General features: G+C 39.6%; 1 long non-coding RNA gene and 1 pseudogene across 1 annotated transcript in view; one reads left to right on the forward strand and one right to left on the reverse strand.

Annotated features, from left to right (window-relative positions):
• LOC121033116 (uncharacterized) overlaps nucleotides 1-21,901 on the reverse strand; it is a 45,493-nt gene extending 23,592 nt beyond the window's left edge. Inside the window, exons 1-3 of the long non-coding RNA XR_005791710.1 lie at nucleotides 21,781-21,901; nucleotides 20,035-20,115; nucleotides 5,558-5,766 (exon numbers count right to left, since the gene is read on the reverse strand). This is a non-coding gene — a long non-coding RNA (uncharacterized LOC121033116). The remainder of the gene's footprint in view (nucleotides 1-5,557; nucleotides 5,767-20,034; nucleotides 20,116-21,780) is intronic.
• On the forward strand, nucleotides 16,654-17,689 carry LOC121033115 (60S ribosomal protein L21-like; annotated as a pseudogene).
• Nucleotides 21,902-22,122: the final 221 nt, after the last annotated feature.

Here is a 22,122-nt window from a genome sequence, read left to right on the forward strand (position 1 = left end):
ATTTTTAAAAATTGACTTTAGGGGTACCTGTCAGTTAAGTGTCCAACTCTTGATTTTGGCTCAGGTCATGATCTTACAGTTTGTGAGTTTGAACCCCTCATAGGGCTCTGCATTGACAGTGCAGAGCTTGCTTGAGATTCTCTCTTTCCCCTCTCTCTCTGTCCCTACCCTGCTTGCTCTCTGTCTCGAAATAAATTTTAAAAAAACCCTTTTTTTTTAAAATTTCATTTTAGAGGTAGAAACAGCATCGTGTTATTTTTTCAAATGAAAGATCAGAGTGACATCTAGTGTTCAATGGAAGTATCTGCAACTGACTATATAGGCACACTGTCACACAAATCAGCGCCATTTTTCTAACAATAGTTGCTCACTCTGTCTCTGTGCCACATTTTGATAATCTCATAATATTTCAAACATTTTCATTATTATTATATTTATTATGGTTATCTGTGATCAATTATCTTTGATGTTACCATTGTAATTGTTTTAGGGCATCACGAACCACACCCATATAAGACTTAGAACTTAATTGACAAACATTGTGTATGCTCCGAGTGCTTAACCTACCTGTAATTTCCCATGTCTATCCCTCTCCTCAGGACTTCCTATTCCCTAAGACACAACAATATTCCCTGAGACACAAGAGCCAACTAATAATCTACAATGGTCTCTAAATGTTCAAGAGAAATGAAGAGCCACATGTCTCATACTTTAAATCAAGAGCTAGAAATGATTAAGCTTAGTGAGGAAAGAATGTTGAAAGAAAAGATAGACCAAAAGCGAGGGCTCTTTCACCAAACAGTAAGCCATGTTATCAATGGAAAGGAAAAGTTCTTGAAGGAAATTGAAAGTGCTAATCCAGTGAACACACCAGTGATAAGAAAGTGAAACACTTCTATTGCTGATATGGAGAAAGTTTGAGCGGTCTGGATAGAAGATCAAATCAGCTGCAACATTCCCTTAAGCCAAAGCCTAATCCAGAGCCAGGCCCTAACTCTCTTCAATTCTGGGAAGGCTGAGAGAGGTGAGGAAACTGCAGAAGAAAAGTGTGAAGCTAGCAGAGGTTGGTTCCTGAGGTTTAAGGAAAGAAGCCACCTCCATAACATCCAAGTGCAAGGGGAAGCAGCAGGTGCTGATGTAGAAGCTGCAGAAAGCTAGCTAGATCCTTACTGAAGGTGATTACACTAAACAACAGGTTTTCAATGTGGAAAAACGGCCTTCTATTGGAAGACGCTGACTAGGGCTTTCACAGCTAGAGAGGAGAAGTAATACCTGACTTCAAAGTTTCAGAGGACAAGCTGACTCTCCTGTTAGGGGCTACTCCAGTTGGTGACTTTAAGTTAAAGCCAATGCTCCTTTGCACTTCTGAAAATCCAGGGCCCTTAAGAATTATGCAAAATCTATTCTGCCTGTGTTCTATAAATGGAACAATAAAGCCTGGATGACAGCATGTCTGTTTACAACATGGTTTACTGTATATTTTAAGGCCACTGTTGAGACAGTCGCTGAGAAGAAAAGATTCCTTTCAAAATATTGCTGCTCACTGACAATGCACCTGGTCACCCAAGAGCTTTTATGGAGATGTACAATGAGATGAATGTGGTTTTCATGCCTGCTAACACAACATCCATTCTGTAGCCTGGGGAGCAAGCAGTAATTTTGACTTTCAAGTCTTATTATTTACAAAAACACATTTCAGAAGACCATAGCTGCCATAGACAGTGATTCCTCTGATGAATCTGGGCAAAGTTAGTGGAAAACCTTCTGGAATGGATTCACCATTCTAGATTCCATTAAGAACATTCATGATTCATGGGAAAAGGCCAAAATATCAACATTACTAGGAGTTTGGAAGAAGTTGATTCCAACCTTCATGGATGAGTTAGAGGGGTTCAAGACTTCAATGGAGGAAGTCACTGCAGATGTGGTGGAAATAGCAAGGTAACTAGAATTAGGAGTGGAGCCTGAAAATGTGACTGAATTGCTGCAATTTCATGATAAAATTTCAGTGGATGAGAAGTTGCTTCTTATGGATGAGCAAAGAAATTGGTTTTGGGGGAAGGAATCTACTCCTGGTGAAGATGCTATGAAGATTGTTGAAATGACAACAAAGCATTTAGAATATTCCATAAACATAGTTAATAAAGCAGTGGAAGAGTCTGAGAAGATTGACTACAATTTTTAAAGAAGTTCTACTGTGAGCAATATGCTATCAAACAGCAGCATGCTACAGAGAAATCAGTTATGAAGAATCACCCAATGTGGCAAACTTCATTGTCGTGTTAGGATTTTGCCACAGCCACTCCAGACTTCAACAGATGCTAATCACAGTAGCCATCAACATGGAGGCAAAACCCTCCACAGCAGAAAGATTATGGCTCCCTGAAAGCTCAGATGATGGCTAGCACTTTTTAACAAGAGTATTGTTTGATTCAGCTATATACATTTTTTAGACATGATGCTATTGCACACTTAATAGACTGTAGTATAAGCTAAATATAACTTTTATATGTATTGGGAAACCAAAAAATTCATATGAATCACTGTACTGTGATTTTTTTTTCTTTATTGTGGTAGTCTAGAACCAAACCAGCAATATCTCTAAGGTATACCTATACTTTCATCGTTTTACCCTGCCTACAAGATAGTGAATGCAGCATAAAAATGAATGAGAGGGAGACAAATGAAAAGGATCACTGTGATAATTACAATAATAATCAAAAATAGGTGCATCATTTATGAGAGTCTAGAGTCTCTAATGTGGTTTCAGAAATTCAGGAGTAGTATCCTGAAGTAGTTCTTGCCTGAACTAATATGTAAGGAAAGGGGAAAAGTTACAGGTGACAAGCATGGGAAGAGTTCAAAAGAGACAGCAGCATGAGTCAAGGTAGAAAATCAAGTTACAGAATAATATTGTGGAACAAGTTCAATGGCTCCAGTGTAAATCAGGGGACACTAAGTATCTGGAAGGGAAATAGGAGAGGGATGCAAAGCTGAGATCAAGAAGAGTTTGTCCTCACACTGGTCAGGGTGGATAAAATGAACAAATCAGGAGACTACAGATGCTGGAGAGGATGTGGAGAAACGGGAACCCTCTTGCACTGTTGGTGGGAATGCAAACTGGTGCAGCTACTCTGGAAAACAGTGTGGAGGTTCCTCAAAAAAACTAAAAATAGATCTACCCTGTGACCCAGCAATAGCACTGCTAGGAATTTACCCAAGGGATACAGGAGTGCTGATGCATAGGGGCACTTGGTTTATAGCAGCACTTTCAACAATAGCCAAATTATGGAAAGAGCCTAAATGTCCATCAACTGACGAATGGATAAAGAAGATGTGGTTTATATACACAATGGAATACTACTTGGCAATGAGAAAGAATGGAATGTGGCCATTTGTAGCAACATGGATGGAATTGGAGAGTGTTATGCTAAGTGAAATAAGCCATACAGAGAAAGACAGATACCATATGGTTTCACTCTTATGTGGATCCTGAGAAACTTAACAGAAACCCATGGGGGAGGGGAAGGAAAAAAAAAAGTTAGAGTGGGAGAGAGCCAAACCATAAGAGACTCTTAAAAACTGAGAATAAACTGAAGGCTGATGGAGGTTGGGAGGGAGAGGAGGGTGGAAGATGGGCATTGAGGAGGTCACCTGTTGGGATGAGCACTGGGTGTTGTATGGAAACCAATTTGACAATAAATTTCATATTTAAAAAAAAAAAACTTAAAAAAAAAGAAGAGTTTGTAATTTCTATGTAATAGGAAGCCACCTTAGAGATAGCCTTGCAATTCGAATAGAGCTGTGGCATAAGTGGGGAGTGTCTTGGGGGAGAGGTTGAGACTAAAATTGGATGTTACTAAAGTAGATGATGGTAGTAGTAAAGAGATGATAGATTTAATAAACAATTTGGAGACTAAATCAATAACTGGACTTGATGGCTTGGTTTTACGTAAAGGTAAAGGGCAAAATTCAAGGATATCACCTTTTAGCGATCATGTAGATTCTATGTTCATTAATTAATATTGTTAAGTTATAAGAAAGCATGGTTAGTGAGAAAGGTGATTAAGTTCATTTTGACAAGTTAACATTGAGGTACATGGGAAATAATGATATGTTCATGCCAAAAGGCAATTGAGTATCTGGTTCTTAATGTTCTAAGGTGAGGACTAAGCAAAACATGTGACATTAGTTTTATCAGCATAGAGGGAGTTGCTGAAATAATGGCAGTGAAAAAGATTACTCAGGAAGGGTATATAACATAAAACAGGAGCATGAATAGAAAAGGCACCATTGGGGCGCCTGGGTGGCTCAGTCGGTTAAGCGTCCGACTTCAGCTCAGGTCACGATCTCGCTGTCCGTGAGTTCGAGCCCCGCGTCGGGCCCTGAGCTGATGGCTCAGAGCCTGGAGCCTGCTTCTGATTCTGTGTTTCCCTCTCTCTCTGCCCCTCCCCCGTTCATGCTCTGTCTCTCTCTGTCTCAAAAATAAATAAACGTTAAAAAAATAAAAAAAGAAAAAAAAAGAAAAGGCACCATTAACGCTTGGTGGAAAAAAGTAATTTGGAGTTGGATTTGTCTAAAATATATTAGAAAGAAGAGATACAATTTCTTCAAGATCAAAATGTAATTCACTGAAAGGATCAAAATTCTAGACCTTTTGTGGCCTAGCTATACAAATACTATTGTAGTAACAAATGAATACATGTTATATTTATTAACTATATGAATCAGGGCTCCTTAAGCAAGAAATAGGAACTTTACCTAAACTGGCATGAATGAAAGACTTCATTACTATGTAACCTGATGTCTCAGGTCAGATCAAGAACAATACTATCTTAATTTTGTAATATATTGTGCTTGCTGGTGCTATTTTTATATGGTGAAGCAACAGCCTTGCAGGAAGATAAATAGTTTAATAATAAAACATTCAACTTCATTAAAAAAATTTTTTTTAAGTTTGTCTAGATAAGAAATTGGTCTTTTTTCATCTGTTAGGAAATTGATGAAAAGTACTGGAATAATGACTAATAGATGGGGAATGTCAACAGACAAATGGAAACTATGAAAAAGAGCCAAACATATATTCAATAACTGGAAAGTATAATTTATGAAATGAAAACACTCATTGGTTGGGCTTAACAGTTATTGGAGATAGCAGAAGAAAGGGTCAATGTGTTAACCTGGCCCTTTTCAGAAGTAGACACCAAGAAGGGATTAAACATCCAAGTGTTGTGTTACAGGAAGCACTTGGGAGAGAATATAGGGAGGTTGCTGGAAAAAGCCAGAGAGCCATCAGACTGGGATATAAGTCTGATTCCAAGTGAAGGAGAGAGGAAAGGAAGGTTTGCTGGATGGACTGTCTGTGCAGTCTATGGAAGGTTTGGAGAGGGCAATGGAGAATCCTTGAGCCAAAGTCTGCCACCAGAAGGGTCTGTGTTTCCCAGGAGCAAGTTTGCCTTTGTTCCCTGCCACACTCATTTATGGCAAGTATACCCTTGATGCAAACGCATCAATAGTTTTCAGAACACAGTCTGGATGTATGTCTGTATTATCTTACCTTTAACAACATTGCTTTCCACAGATATACTTTCCTAGTTCACCACTAGTAAAACCTTCAGCAGTTGAGCTGCAGCCTTCTGCCAGAGACTTTACTCGTTCCGTCCTGTTGGCCTGCCAGGTAGTAGGCAAGACAGTCTCAAATCTTCATCTTTCCATCCTGCTTTCTCAGAACACTCCTGATTTTACCTGTGTTATTCCAGGTACTCCCTAAAAGCAGACATTAAGAATGCGTTCAGGGAAATGCTTCTTACAGAAAATGGAAAAGGGACTGGGGGAGGCTGTGATGGCCATCATATCACAGTTCAAGTCTGACCTGGAGTGAAGGAGAGGAGGAAGGAACATTAGGTGTCATGTAGTCTAAGGAAAGTTCAGGAATGCCAACAAGGAGTCCTCAGGCCAACATGAGCCGTCAGAGGATTCCTTAGTGTTTGACCAGGAGCAGCCCATGAGAACTTGTGGCCTAAGCACAAACAGTCATGGATTTCACAATATAACAACTTGGGCCCTCACTCAATTATGTTTCTGGTAGCTGGTGGCCTGGAAGGCAATTCTCAATATCAGTATAGTCAGCAAACATGAAGAAAGATTATTAGGAATCATATATTGTGGGCATACCTGGGTGGCTTAGTCAGTTGAGCGTCTGACTCTTGATCTCAGCTCAGGTCATGATCTCATAGTTCAAGAGACCACTAACAGCTCAGAGCCTTCTTGGATTCTCTCTCTCCTTCTCTCTGCTCCTCCCCAGCTTGTGCACGCACACACACACACACTCTCTCTCTCTCTCAAAATAAATAAAATGAATTTTTAAAAATAAAAAATAAAAAAAGAAATTATACATTCTGAAAATGGAAGGGATACAAGATTATAAATAATGAACACAACAAATGAACATTAAAAATAATGAACAAATAATGGGACATTTTAAGTGATCTAACAGATGTGCAAATTGAGTCTCAGAATGAGAAGAGAAAGACAATGGAACCAAAAAAAGAGCGAGAGAAAAAAATAGCTGAAATTTCCACAAATTTGTGGAAATAATTTACTTACCTACCAAAGAAGCTCAACACATTCCAGGCAAGATAGATACAAGAAAAGCACAACTAAGTATATCGCAGTCCAACAACCAAAAACTAAAATAAAGAGATATTGGAAGTATCCAGAGAAAAACATTTCGTACAGAGGAGCAATGATATATGATGGTATTTCATCATGGAAATGATATTTCATGAGAAACAATAGATTCCAGAAGACAATGGAAAAACATTTTTAAAGTACATCTGGAAAATTCTTGGACATGGCCAAATGATAAACCATAAAACAAGTCTCATGAAATTTCAAAAATATTAAAATTTTACAGAGTATGTTCCCTGGCCACAATGGAATTAGAATAGAAAGGAAAACGTAAAACTGTGTTTATTTACAAATGATATGATGGTTTATACAGAAACATCAAAATGAATGTACAAAGAACTAGTAGGTTTAATATGTGAATTTTAAAGGTCATAAAATAGAAGTTTAATATACAAAAATCGGGGTGCCTGGATGGCTCAGTCAGTTAAGCGTCTGGCTTTGGCTCAGGTCATGATTTCACAGTTTGTGAGTTCGAGCCCCATGTCGGGCTCTGTGCTGACAGCTCAGAGCCTGGAGCCTGCTTCAGATTTTGTGTCTCCCTCTCTCTCTACCCCTCCCCTACTCATGCTCTGTTTCTTTCTCTCTGTCTCTCAAAAATGAATAAACATTAAAAAATTTTTTTAAATATATACAAAAATCAGTCATAGTCTGTTTACCAGCAAATAATCAGAAGATGACATTTTAAAACACCATTTACAATAGCATCAAAAATAAACTGCTAAAGGGGCGCCTGGGTGGCTCAGTCGATTGAGGGTGCAACTTCAGCTCAGGTCCTGATCTCCAGGTTTGTGAGTTCAAGCCCCACATGGGGCTCTCTGCTGTCAGTGCAGAGCCTGCTTTGGATCCTCTGTTTCCCTCTCTCTCTGCCCCTCCCCCTGCTCTCTTCCCCATGTGCACATACTTTCTCTCAAAAATAAACATTAAAAAAAAAAAAAAAAACTACTGGGGCACCTGGGTGTCTTAGTTGGTTGAATGTCTGACTTTGGCTCAGGTCATGAACTCGCAGTTAGTGAGTTTGAGCCCTGCATCAGGCTCTGTGCTGATAGCTCAGAGCCTGGAGCCTGCTTCGAGTTCTGTGTCTCCTTCTCTCTCTGACCCTCCCCTGCTTGTGCTCTCTCTCTCTCTCGCAAAAATAAATAAACATTAAAAAAAATAAAATACTTAAAATTAAATTTACAAAAATTGTGTAAGACTTCTACAGTGACAAATACAAAATATTGATAAGAAATATTAAAGAAAATCTAAATAAATGGAAAGTTATATCATGATCATGGAATAGAAGATACAGTATAATTAGATTAATAGTATTTCCAAAATGATCTTTATTTTTTTTAATGTTTATTTATTTTTGAGAGAGAGAGCTTGCACGTGCACAAGTGGGAGAGGGCAGAGAGCGAGGGAGACACAGAATCTGAAGCAGGCTCCTGCTGTCAGTGCAAAGCCCACGGTGGGGCTTGAACCCATGAACCAAACTCATGACCTGAGCCAAAGTCAGACACTCAACTGACTAAGCCACCCAGGCACCCCCCAAAGTGATCTTTAAATTCAACACAATTCCAATAAAAATCCTAACAGGCTTTTTTTTTCTAGAAATAGACAAGCTGATTCTAAACATTTTCTGGAAGTAGAAAAGACCTAGAGTAACTGTCTTGAAGAAAGAACAAAACTGGAAGCCATAAGCCCCCTCATCGTAGGACTGTTTAAAGCTGGAGTAATTAAGATGCTTTGGTAATGATGTAATGATTGATAAATAAAGGGAACTGAAACTGAAAGCTGACTGACAACACAGCGACGAAGGTCATTTGATATGGAAAGTAAAGTCTTTTCAAGAACTGGTGCTGCACAAGTTCTCACTGCTTTGGCCTTCCCAAACTGCCATCTCTGTTCAGTTCAGTAAGACCTCTGGGATTTGTCTGCACGAAGCCTAGAAACTACTACAGGTAACCTGGGACAATCACAGGGTTCACCTGATTGTTTCCTCTCTCTCAGAGCTGACAAGACTGGGCTGCTAGTTGTCTAATGCCTGAAAGCAAGTATTAAATACATTTTGTCCAGTTTCTTGTTATGGGAGAAGGTGAATCCAGGCCCTGTTTCCACTATGACTGAAACAGAAGCTGATGTGCTTTTTTTTTGTTGTTGTTGTTAGCAGTCTTCATGCCTAGTGCTGGAGCTTGAACTCACCACTGTGAGATCCAGACCTGCACTGAGATCAAGAGTCTGACACTTAACCAACTGAGCCACCCAGGTGCCCCTGATGTCACTTTTAAAAGAGCTTCTGTCTGCTCTGTGAAGATAAATTGTCATGGAGCAAAAATGGGAGAAAGGAAAGCAGAGTCCATTCGGGAGGTATTTGTAGGAGTCCAAGTGAGAAACGGCAGTGCTTAAATTAGTGCAGCAGCCATCAGAACGGACACCAGTCAGCTGCTCAGTGCATGTCAGAGTTAGAGCTGGCGGAACCTACTGATAGGTTGGATTTAGAGCAGCAAGAAGAGTATAGACGTGGACATTAAGAGTAATAGAAGTTTGGGGCCTGAAAATCTGCCTGGATGCCATTTACTGAGAGAAGACAGAGTATGAGAAGATGCAGGGGTTTTTTGATGGGGGTGGGAGGTAAGGAAGCAAAGAGTCTGAAGCCTCCTTTCTTTGTCTAGAAGTGTAAAAGATAAAATTCAAAAATTGATTTTTTAAATTTTTTTTAATGTTTAGTTTTGAGACACAGACAGAGACAGAGTGCTAGTGGGGGAGGGGCAGAGAGAGGAGACACAGAATCCCAAGCAGGATCCAGGCTCTGAACTGTCAGCACAGAGCCCCACACAGGGCTCAAACCTACAAGCTGTGAGATCATGACCTGAGCCAAAGTTGGATGCTTAACCAACTGAGCCACCCAGGCACCCCAGGAATGAATTAAAAAAATTTTTTTCCTTGGGGATCCTGGCTGGCTCAATAGTGTTGCATGCAACTCTTCATCTGAGGGCCATAGGTTCAAGCCCCATGTTGGGCATGGAGCCTACTTATAAATAAATAAATAAATAAATAAATAAATAATAAAATTCCTCCCCCACTCATTCTCTCTCTCTCTCTCTCTCTCTCTCTCAAAAAAAAAAATTTTTTTTTAAGTGGGGGGACCTGGGTGGCTCAGTCGGTTAAGGGTCAGACTTCTGTTCTCACAGGTTCATGAGTTTCAGCCCCACATCCGGCTCTGTGCTGTCAGCACAGAGCCTGGTTGGGATCCTCTGTCCCCCTCTCTCTTTGCCCCTCCCCACTATTCCCTCTCTCTGTCTCTCTTTCTCTCTCTCAAAAAATAAACATTTAAAAAAATTAAAATATTTTTTCTTATATTTTTATGGCATATTATACGTCTCTCTTCTCTAGACCATGAGTTCTCTGAAGAGTCATTGTCTTATTATTCTCATGTCACATACAATGCACACAGTAGTCCTTTAATGTGTGTGTTTCTGTATGAAACTGGGGGATTTGATCAACTTGATGTCAGGTGGAGAGCTGAGTGTTCTGGGTTACAGGAAGGCTAATACTGAATCCCCGGAAAAGATCTAGAATACTCTGTTATTTGTTCTTAGAAACCAACATAGCCCAGTAAGGATAAAAAATATGTATGAAATCATAAATACGGTGTTTATACAACCTTAGATGGAAATAAGCAGAGAAGATGCCTTGTGATTTTGATATCATTTGTTTCCACAAAGAATAAAAATCCTTCTTTGAATTGAAAATACAGAGGTGAAATGGAGAATGGGCTCAAGTACGTGTCTAATAACATGCCAAAATATCTAAATACACTGCTTAAAAGCTAGTCTTTCTCAACTGAGTGCTATAGTTTATAACGTAACTCCTGCAGAGCTTTTCATGGTCCTAAATGGCTTTATTTTTATGATCGTTAGCTGCAGTGTTAAAAATGCCAAATCAGGGGCGCCTGGGTGGCGCAGTCGGTTGAGCGTCCGACTTCAGCCAGGTCACGATCTCGCGGTCTGTGAGTTCGAGCCCCGCGTCAGGCTCTGGGCTGATGGCTCAGAGCCTGGAGCCTGTTTCCGATTCTGTGTCTCCCTCTCTCTCTGCCCCTCCCCCGTTCGTGCTCTGTCTCTCTCTGTCTCAAAAATAAATAAAAACGTTAAAAAAAATAAAAAAAAATGCCAAATCAACGCTGCATTCTGTGGGAATGGATGGGAGGAGAAAGGTAACCTAAATGGTAATAAAAGGCTCTGCTGCCTAAAACTTCAGTTGTATTCTAAATTTTCACTATCAGACTCACTATTTAGGGTAAAGTACTGCCTTAAAAAATAGCCATTAAAATTTGTTAAATGTCTTATTATGTGAGTTAACACAGTAAATATTTTCTAGTATAGGGAGAATGTATACAGTAGTTACAAGCTGTTGTACTATAGACCTTCTCTGACTTACTAGCCTAGTAACCCTGGATAAGAGAGGTTTAACCTCTCTAGGCCTCAATTTATTAATCTATGAAATGGGACTAGTAATATCTACCACACTAGGTTGTCATAAGGATTAAATCAATAATGAAGGTAAAATTCCTCTAAATCAGTTCTTGTACCTTTAGTTAGCTAAGAAAGAACAGAGCGTAATGAAATAAGATCCTGGACAGGTTATATTTTAATGCGGTGGATGGGACTGGAGAAGGCCTTAAGCATAGGGAGTCACCATGGAAGAAAAGAAAGGATCTTGGCTGAGAATGTTAGTGAACAGAGGGCATGATGGGGATTCTCAGAGGCATCGGGGACACTCCAGAAGGAGGGATAGGGCATCATCACCAATAGAAGATTGGAAGCTGGTGCAAAAAAACCCATGGTTACTTGACAATTTTACTTAGGACAGATCCAAGTAAATACCTAATCTTAACATAGGACAAAGGGTTCTTAAGTTTGGAAACAAGGGAAGAAATAATATACACAAATTAATTATGTTTGACCACCAAAAAATCTTAACTTTTCTACTTTAAAAACATTTAAAGAATGTTTAAATGAATAGAAGCTTCATAAACAGAAATTATTTTCAAAGATCCCACCAAAGGGCTTCCAGGTAAAGACAGGCATCTACCTTTTCTTGCTCCTCTCACAACCCTACTAAAACAACAGTGAAGGGATTTGCATAAAGGCTTGCCCCCCCCTCCCCAGATGAAGAGGAAAGAGAAAGGAGGCAACAGAAGCAAGATTTTGAAGCTACAAAACAGATGGTTTAGCAAACCCTGCAAAAAAGAATCGTAAGTCAGGAAAGCTGACATTCATCTCAATTTACACTGCAGGATCTCCATGGGTTCAGGTAGTGGCAGCCTCTGGCACCTCTGGAGGTAGGGAAGTGGAATAAGAAGAGGACGTAGAAGTGGAATAAAAAGGACAGTTGGTTGAGAGTCTACTAAGAAATTGGACTCCAGGTCTTCTGCCTACTCTGAAGCTGGGCCGTCAGGGTGACCTTGTGAGACCATAAGGGTTTATTCTCGGGAGAGATTAGCACAGTTGACATCAGGCATAATTGCAAGTGGGGCATATAGTACTGAACACAGATCCCGAGACACCTTGGCCTCTTCTCCCAATCAGCAACTGGCAGCCTTGTTTTTATGAAAGGAGATCAGAAAAGTTTCCTTTAAGGAATTTGGCCAGCCCAATAAACCATATCTAAATATACTGACAGTAGTGGTCCCCATACCCCTTTGTGAATGTCCCTTTTCCCCTCCCCTCTTGGAGCCTATAAGCAGCTTTTTTTTAGTTTTCTACTCTTGAGGAAATGAAAACAACCAGACATCCGAAGGAAGTTTCCAGTATGAAAGACAGAAACCAAAGAAATAAACAGAAAAAAAGCAACTTGGAGGAAACAAACCACATGAGAGAAAAGAACACTTTTTAAAAAAAATTTTTTTTTCAACGTTTATTTATTTTTGGGACAGAGAGAGACATAGCATGAACGGGGGAGGGGCAGAGAGAAAGGGAGACACAGAATCGGAAACAGGCTCCAGGCTCTGAGCCATCAGCCCAGAGCCCGACACGGGGCTCGAACTCACGGACCACGAGATCGTGACCTGGCTGAAGTCGGACGCTTAACCAACTGCGCCACCCAGGCGCCCCTGAAAAGAACACTTTTTAAAAGAAATGCTGCCATTAATATTTTGAGAGAGATAAGAAAAGGTATTGCAAATTAATCAAGAATAGGATACTATTTTGAAAGGATGCAGAGGTCCCTCAAAAGAAAAAGAAAATCTCTTGAAACTAAAAACATGATGGCAAGAATAAAAACTCCATAAAGGGGCTGAAAAAATTGGCACCTGGGTGGCTCAGTTGGTTAAGCGCCAGACTTTGGCTCAGGTCATGATCTTCAGGTTCGTGAGCGCAAGCCCATGTCAGGCTCTGTGCTGACTCAGAGCCTGGATTCTGTGTCTCCCTCTCGCTCAGTCCCTCCCCCACTCACCCGTCTCTCTTCCAAAAAATAAACATTAAAAAAAATTTTTTTAATGGTTGAATGAAAAAATTAAGAAAAGTTTCCAGTAAGCAAGGTAAAGGCAGATGAAAAATGGTAAAAGTAGACAGAAACATTGGGAGACCAGCTAGAAATTGTGAAATCCTAATAATAGGAATCCAGAAATAGAAGAAAATGTATAAGAATGTTCAAAATAAAAAATCAATAAAATTTCTCAGAACTGGAGCACATGAGTCTACAGATTAAAAGAGTCCATTGAGAGCACAGTACAATGGATAAAAATAGGTCCCACACCAAGGCACATGTGATGGTTGATTTTATGTGTCAACTTGGCTAGGCTGCAGGATGCCCAAGAATGGAGTCCTTATTTTACACTCATGGTGTCCTAAACTTTGAAACTATTTTATTTTATTCTTATGTAGTTATATTCTGGGATAAATGTGGTTTGTTTTTTTTTTTTCCAATTAAGATGTTAGTGTTTGTATAGAAAAAAAAGTATATCTTTTAAAGAGGGTCATCAAATTGAAATTGAAGTATGGAAGTAATAAAATTATTATCATGCTTTCTCTTAAAAACAGCTGTTATCATATTTTTTAAAACCATGAGCCTGTTGACTGTGTCAAAATACATAGAGACCTTTGGCATTTATTGTATCAAGGAGGACTTACTCCACCATATGGTGCCTGAGCTGATGACATCGATTTATATAATCCTGAGAGCGTTCCTTGTACATGTGTTAAGCATCAAGGTGAAGTGCTATGACTATCAAAGATAGCCAAATCAGGAGCCATAAGCAGCTGGAACCAGGAAAAGAATTGTGATACTTCGTTTTGCATACAAGCTTGTTTTTCTGCAATTACCTTTCTTACATATAGGTTATGCTACCACTAGATGGCAGCACAGTGGTGTTCTGGTGGTCTTTATATTACAAGTCAATGGGGTGCCTGGGTTGCTGTCTGTTGAGCGTCGCTCTGGGTTTTGTCTCACGTAATGATCCCAGGGTGGACGCATTGACCTCCTCGTGGGGCTCCACCGGAGCGTGGAGCCTGTTTAAAATACTCTTTCTCCCTCTCTCTCTGCCCCCTCCCGTGCTTGCACTCTCTCTAAAAAAATAAAAAATAAAAAATTTAATTTAATTTAATTTAATGTAATTTAAATCAAAACTACTAGTCAAATCAGAACCAGGAAACTGGCTTGAGGACTCCCCATAAGTCTGACTGAAACTTAGAATTGAGACTCACTCACATTGCCTACATTCATCCATCTGCACATCCATCCATTCTTCCATTCAACAAATATTAAATGCTTTGAAAAAGAACTCTTAATAATGATGTAGTTGAATTTAAAACAATATTCCCAGAACCATATTTTAAAATAACTTAAGGAGACAGAGCTTCTGGGTGGCTCAGTAGATTAAGCCTCCGACTCTTGACTTCAGCTCAGGTTGTAATCTCATGGTTCGAAAGATCGAGCCCTGTGTCGGGCTCTGCGCTGACAGTGTGAAACCTGCTTGGGATTCTCTCTCTCCCTCTCTCTCTCTGCCCCTCCCCTACTCATACTCTGCCTCTCTCTCTCTCAAAAATAAATAAACATTAAAACAATTTTAAAAATAAAATAACTGAAGGAGACTAGACAGAAAAGAAACAGATTGAAGTACATTGTTCCTGACGGTTGATATAGATGGCAAAGTCCAAAAGTAGGCACTGCATGTTTTTTGTTTTTTGTTTTGTGAAAACAAACAATTTTCTTTTATGTACAGAAAATTCAACAGTGTACACCTAGCCCAGTTTGGTGGCCAGTTCTTTAGCCTTTGCTTTTCCAGCTTGGTAATGCCAGCAACCCACTTTGGACCCAGGATGTTGCCTCCCCAGTGATGGCGTATGTCATCATATCTGTCATTGTAATTGGTCCTGATAGCTTCCACCAGCTTAGCCAGAGTTCCTTTGTCTTCTGAGTTAATGTGTGTGAAGGTGACAGTGGTGCAGGTCTTCCTGGTCTTCATGTGGACCACACACTCCAGGCTGGCCTTCCGCCTGATAATTCAGTAGGTAACCACCATCTAACAACACAGGGCATGCAGGAAGACAACCAGCTCAATGCGATCCACATCATGTGCAATCACTACCAGGTGAGCCTTCTTGTTTTCTACCAAGGTGGTGGCATATAAACCCCAGCTCGAAGGACAGGAGGCCTCTTAGTGGGGACACCCCTTTTGCCAGCAGCTTTCTTCTCAGCCTGAGCCAACAGTCTCTACTTCTCTTGCTTTGACCAGAGGTCTGTATTTGTGGGCCAGTGTAAGCAGCTGAATAATTGTTTGGCAGTGCAAAGCTGGGTGACCTGCTTAATTGCAGGAGGAACTTACAGACATTTATAGGGAACAGCCCTTTGCTGCTGCAGCAGGATGTAGGTGGGGGGGGGGGGGGCGGCATTTGACAAAGCAGGTGAGATCCCTTTTGGCCTCAATGTCCTATCTGATGCCAAAATTCTTGGCCCTTTTCGCCAACAATGGATTGACCACCTTCTCAGCCTCCTGCTTCTTCATGACAGCAGGGACTGGGGCCACCCACTTCCCCTTAGCCTCCTTTCCATTCGACATTTTGGATGGCTGGAGGGGAGAGTGGCTCTGAGTGTTTTTAAACACAAGGAATCAAGCATTAGTTTTGACTCAATGAGGGAGCCTCAGGAGTCATTTCTTGAGGTCAGAAATCCCAAATAATTCAAGGTCAAAACTTTGGAACGGGAAAAACTAAATAGTCTTCAGAGTCAGGAATAAGGTTGTGTTGATGAATTATGGCTGCTACTCCTTGTGGATCCAGGAAGTTTTATAGAGCTGTCACACAAACAGCTGCTGACAGAGGCCATTTGATACTCAGCATATTGATTTTTAACTGCTATTATTTTCCTTCCACACTATTACTTTGCTTACACATTTGCCTCTTGTGTACTTTCTTCCTGCTCTGTTGTTCCTAGCCTAAATTTCATCTACGTTTGCTAAGAGTTTTACCTTTGCTAAGAGATCTTGGTATGACTCCTCCGATAGTAAGGAGACAAGTGGGTTAGTCTTACAATCCAACTTCTTTAATTCAAACTGCCTTTTCAAACACATCCTAAAGGGCAAAATTTGGCATCCTCTAATGGTCGAAAGTGTAACTTTATTCTTCCTGTATATAGAGAGAAAAACATAGAGAATAGCTTTGTCCCCTAAAGTAATGGCTTTTAAACCTTTTGGAATTTGACCTTCGATCAGAAATGTGTTTTACTTCACAGCTATGCCAACCCTGGGACTGTCTGCTCTCAAATCCATTCCTTGCTCTTCCTCTGCCAAGTTTTAAGGATGCTGATCCCAAGAGGCTGTATTTCCACGGCTCCCAAGTTACGTTAACTGACTTCTGGGTGGGTGCCACTCATGTGCAGTCCTGCCCTGACACTGGAGGGTGGGAGGAATGGGAAAGCCAGGATGATTCTCCCCATCTTTCTCTGCCTGCAGTGCATCTTTGACAGCGACTAGCTCTTCTCTGTGGCTCCAGCTCTAGCCAAAACTGTCCCCCTGCGATTTAAGCTTCTCCAGGATGACCCCAACTCTGGGACCCAGCAATACTGCTACTTCCCTTTATCCTTCCAGTCGAAAGGTATGTGGTTTCTGCCATTGCTGATCTCTGGGTTGTCTTATCTTCCCTTATTTGGCTTCTCTACCTATTCATCATTTGTGAAACAAGTTTCCTGTGTTAAATTCCCTCTGTTAAAAATACTCTGACCGTGGGGGTACCTGGGTGGCTCAGTGGGTTAAGTGTCCACGTCTAACTCTTAATTTTGGCTCAGGTCATGATCTCGTGTTTCATGAGGTCAAGCCCCACTAGGGCTCTGAGCTGACAGTGTGGAGCCTTTTTGGGATTCTTTCTTTCACCCTCTTTCTCTGCTGCTGCCATCCTCTCTTTCTCAAAATAAATAAACTTAAAAAGAGAACACTCTGACCATGATATCTTTTTCCTGATATTTAATTATATCACATACAGGGGAACCGCCACCTTCCAGTAATTCGCCAAAATGACCAACACAAAGGGAAAGAGGAGAGCTACTCGCTATATGTTCTCTAGGCCTTTTAGAAAACATGGAGTTGTTCCTTTGGCAACATACATGTGAATCTACAAGAAAGGTGATATTGTGGACATCAAGGGAATGGGCACTGTTCAAAAAGGAATGCCCCACAAATGTTACCATGGCAAAACTAGAAGAGTCTACAATGTTACCCAGCATGCTGTTGGCATTGTGGTAAACAAACAAGTTAAGGGCAAGATTCTTGCTAAGAGAATTAATGTACGTATTGAGCACATTAAGCATTCAAAGAGCTGAGACAGCTCCTGAAGCATGTGAAGGAAAATGATCAGAAAAAGAAGGAAGCCAAGGAGAAAGGTACTTGGGTTCAACTGAAGCGCCAGCCTGCCCCACCCAGAGAGGCACACTTTGTGAGAACCAATGGAAAGGAGCCTGAGCTGTTGGAACCCATTCCCTACAAATTCATGGCATGATAAGTGTAAAAAAAATAAAAGACGTCAAGACTGTAAAAATAAAATAAATAATAATAATAATTATATCACATACATATATGGGGAACAGAAGTAAATGCTTCCTTAACAATATTCCTTTTACTGCTTACAGACTCTGATATTCCTATTTTGTTCTATTGCACCTTTTAAAATGCCAATCACAACCTGTTAAATTGGGTTCATAACTCACTGATGGGTTGTATCTCACTAATGGAGATTTGGAAAACAGTGTCTTAGAGACCACATTTATTCATTTTTACTTTTTAGAAAGCAGATTCACAATAAACTTACCCTTTTAGGTGCACATCATAAGAATTTTGAAAATTATATATAAAATATTTTCATCACCTCCAAAAGTTCCCTTGTTCTTTTTTGTAGTTAACCCCTCTCTCCATCCCTAGGCCCTAGTAACCACCAATGTATTTTTTTGTCCTTGTATTTTTATCTTCTCCAGAATGTCATATAAGTAAAATCATATACTATAAGGTCTCCTGAATATGTTTTTTTTTTTTTCACTCAGCACAATGCTTTTTAGATTCATTTGTATTTACCCAAAGGATACAAAAATACAGATTTGGAGGGGTACATCACCCTGATGTTTATAGCAGCATTATCAACAATAGCCAAACTATGGAAAGAGCCCAGATGTCCATAAGCTGATAAATGGATAAAGAAGATGTGGTATATATATACAATGGAATATTACTCAGCCATCAAAGAGAATGAAATCTTGCCATTTGCAATGACATGAATGGAGCTAGAAGGTATTATGCTAAGCAAAATAAGTCAGTCAGAGAAAGACAAATACCATATGATTTCACTCATATGTGGAATTTTAAAAACAAAACAGATGAACATATGGAACGGGGAAAAAGGGAGAGGGAAGCAAACCAAAGAGACTCTTAACCATGGAGAACAAACTGAGGGTTGGTGGAGGGAAGTGTATGAGGGATGGACTAAATGGGTGATGGGTATTAAGGGGGGCACTTGTTGGGATGAGCACTGGGTATTATATGTAGGTGATGAATCACTAAATTCTATACCTGAAACCAATTTTACCATGTATGTTAGCTAGAATTTAAATAAAAACTTGGAAAGAAAATGAAGAAATTCATGTGTGTTTTTGCATGTATAAGTAGTTGATTCTTTTTATTGCTGAATGATATTCTATTATCACATTAAATCTTAGAGATGTCTTTTTTTAGCCTAAAATGCACATTTTACTTCTGCTATTTGTTTTGCAACATTAGTCTGAACCCATGTAAAACCTTTGTGGATATCTTAACTGCTGGATGGAGGCATGGGGATGGGAGGTCATCACAGAACAGCCTCAACAATTTTCGTGTTCAAAGGCAAGAGACTAATAGCCTGAGATCTGGAATCTTAGTCTGTTGATTAAATTCTTCATTTAACTTTTGCTACCTCCCAATCTCAAGCAAATTACTTAACCTCTCTTAAATTGTAGTTTCCTTGTCTGTAAAATAAGATGGTAGGAATGGTATATGTTTCACCGAATTTTTATGGAGATAAAGTAAAATGAGATAAAGTGTGTAAAACACTTAGTGCAATGATTGGGCACAGTAAGTACAAGTAAATTAGTGTATGTCATAGGAAAGATGGCTATAATTTAGCCAGTCTAAAAAGTCAAGAAGAACAATTTTTTTCAAGAACAGTTCACTTCCTTTAAAACCTTATCACTCACTTCCAAGTATCTGGGAGTAGTGTCATTGCCAACCAACGAGGAAAGGAGTCCATGAAGTCAGGAGGAAATGTCTGTGAAGCCCAAATTCAGGGACTACCCATTGACTCTGCCACCTAACATCATTAAGTTAGTTGGTCACTGGACTTGAAATCAACAGACATGAAGTGGGAGTGGGGAGTCTGCATCTCTTCTATAATTTCTTCAATTCATATTACATTGGACCTCCAATGCATATCTTAAAAAGATGCAGACAGCATGGTACAATGGGAAGAATCCTAGATTTAAAGCCAGAATACTTTGGTAAGGTTGGATTTACCACTTTGTACTGATGTGATCTTGAACAAGTCACTTAGCATTTCTGTATCCTGGTTTATTCATCTGTAAATGGGTATATAATATGATTATGCCCCATAAGTCTTCCTAAATCAACTGTCACTTGTAATGATTTCAAAATTAACATTTTGTTATTATCTTACATAAAAATATATTTGATCATTCAAATGTGGCCATTCAGATTTGGATTATATGAACTCCATGATATGATGAGCATGAAGATTATTTCTGTGAAAGGATTTGTTATTGCTTTGAAATAAAGACGGATTGAGTTTATAAAACACTGTTCCACCTGACTCCTGAATGTCAGTGCTTAATACTCACCAGGCATGCACATTCTAACAGCCTTTGTGTTCATATAATGGACCAGTGAATTCTATTTGCTGCTGAGGATTCAGTCATATCCTACAAACAAAGATAGATTGTTTTGAATTAGTGTCTGCTGGGAAAAGATGTTCAATTGTTAAATTACTTTAGCTATGTGTGAGTTTTTTTTTTTTTTCCACGTTTTTATTTTATTTTTTGGGACAGAGAGAGACAGAGCATGAACGGGGGAGGGGCAGAGAGAGAGGGAGACACAGAATCGGAAACAGGCTCCAGGCTCTGAGCCATCAGCCCAGAGCCTGACGCGGGGCTCGAACTCACGGACCGCGAGATCGTGACCTGGCTGAAGTCGGACGCTTAACCGACTGCGTCACCCAGGCGCCCCAGCTATGTGTGAGTTTTAATCAACTGGAGTATATTACTACTTTACAAATTGTATTTCTCTGTAGAATGAAATCTTTATGAATTAGATAAACTATTAATATAGTTCTATATATTTAAATCACACTTGCAGCATATATTGTCATTTTTAAAAAACACATTTTGGGACTTTCAGAAAGCCATCAAAATGTCACTATCCTAAAAGAGCAAAAAAGTACAACAACCAAGGCTTAAGCGTTTTCCACTAAATTTGTTAAGGGACATAAATCTACTATGTGTAACATCCATCCATCTTTTCTATTATAGACCATCTATTTTATACTTGGATCGTGTTGCCTGAGGAATGCAAAGATGAATGAGTGAGAAGGTCATCTTTTCTCATCTTTTTTCATCTATTGAAAAAAGGACACAAATGAGTTATAATACAATACAAGGGGTACTGTAATTGAGATATTAATTCATCAGTAAACACTTTTTAATAAATTTAGTGTTAGCATGTGCCAGACCCTAACCTAGCTGTTAAGGATAAGGGTCACCTGAGTGGCTCCGTGGGTTAAGTGTCCAACTCTTGATTTCAGCTCAGTTCGGGATCTCGCTGTCATGAGATCAAGCCCTGCATTGGGCTCTGTGCTGAGAGCATGGAGCCTACTTGGAATTCTCTCTCTCTCCCTCTATCTCTGCCTCTTCCCCCACTCACATGCACATGTGTGCACCCATGCACACACTCTCTCTTTCTCTCTCAAAATAAGTAAACGTTTTTTAAAAATATTAAGAGTTAAGACTATGAGAGCTTATAGTGTGATAGAGGAGACCCACAAATACAGAAGAAATTATGAAAGAGTACCTAACCTGACCTTGTAGAATAGTGTAGGAAAATCTTCTCATAGGTAAAATTTAAACAGAGTACAGAAAAACTAATAGGAGGTAAGAGGAAGAAGAGGGCTAAGGACATTGTGGTCAGAAAAGCAACTTTTGCAAAGGTACAAAGATGAGGAAAACTGCAAATCATTTAGTGTGTCTGGATCCTGGGATACATATTAGAGAGTGGGAAGAGATGCAGGCCGGGTGAATAGGGGCCAGGTAACGAGGGACTGTGTATGCTGTGCTATCCAAACCATTTTTTGTGGCTGTTGTTGTCCCACTTTTTGTTGGCCTCTTGGGTATCTTGATGAGATTTTTATTGTCTTTTGAACTGTTATTTCTTTATTGATAAAGTATTGTTTCTCTTTCTGCTTGTGTTTTTTTTTTCTTTCTTTGTCTATAGTCTTCAGATATTTGACTATGATATATCTTGGTGTAGATTTCTTTGGGTTTATCTCATATGGGTTTTACTCAGCTTCTTGAATCTGTAGGTTTATATCTTACCCAGTTTGAGAAGTTTTCAGCCATAACTTCTTTGAGTACTTTTTCAGCTCCACACTTTCTCCTCCTCTTCAGAGGCTCTAACAGGAACTTTAGATCTTTTGTTGTCCCACAGGTCCCTGAGGCTGCTTTCAATTAAAAAAAAAATTGTTTTTAATAGATTTTAGTTTTTAGGGCAGCAAAACCATCGAAGGTGTTCCTGCAGAGAATATGTGTGTGTGCACGCACACACACACACATGCCTACACACACACACGTATTCATACACATATATGTGTATATGTGTTTTATTGAGATATAATTCACATATCATATGATTTTTAGTATATTCACTGAGTTGTGCTC

This window comes from Herpailurus yagouaroundi, unplaced genomic scaffold, assembly GCF_014898765.1.
Source record: "Herpailurus yagouaroundi ecotype Mexico unplaced genomic scaffold, PumYag 142, whole genome shotgun sequence".
In the NCBI taxonomy this organism is placed as follows: domain Eukaryota; kingdom Metazoa; phylum Chordata; class Mammalia; order Carnivora; family Felidae; genus Herpailurus; species Herpailurus yagouaroundi.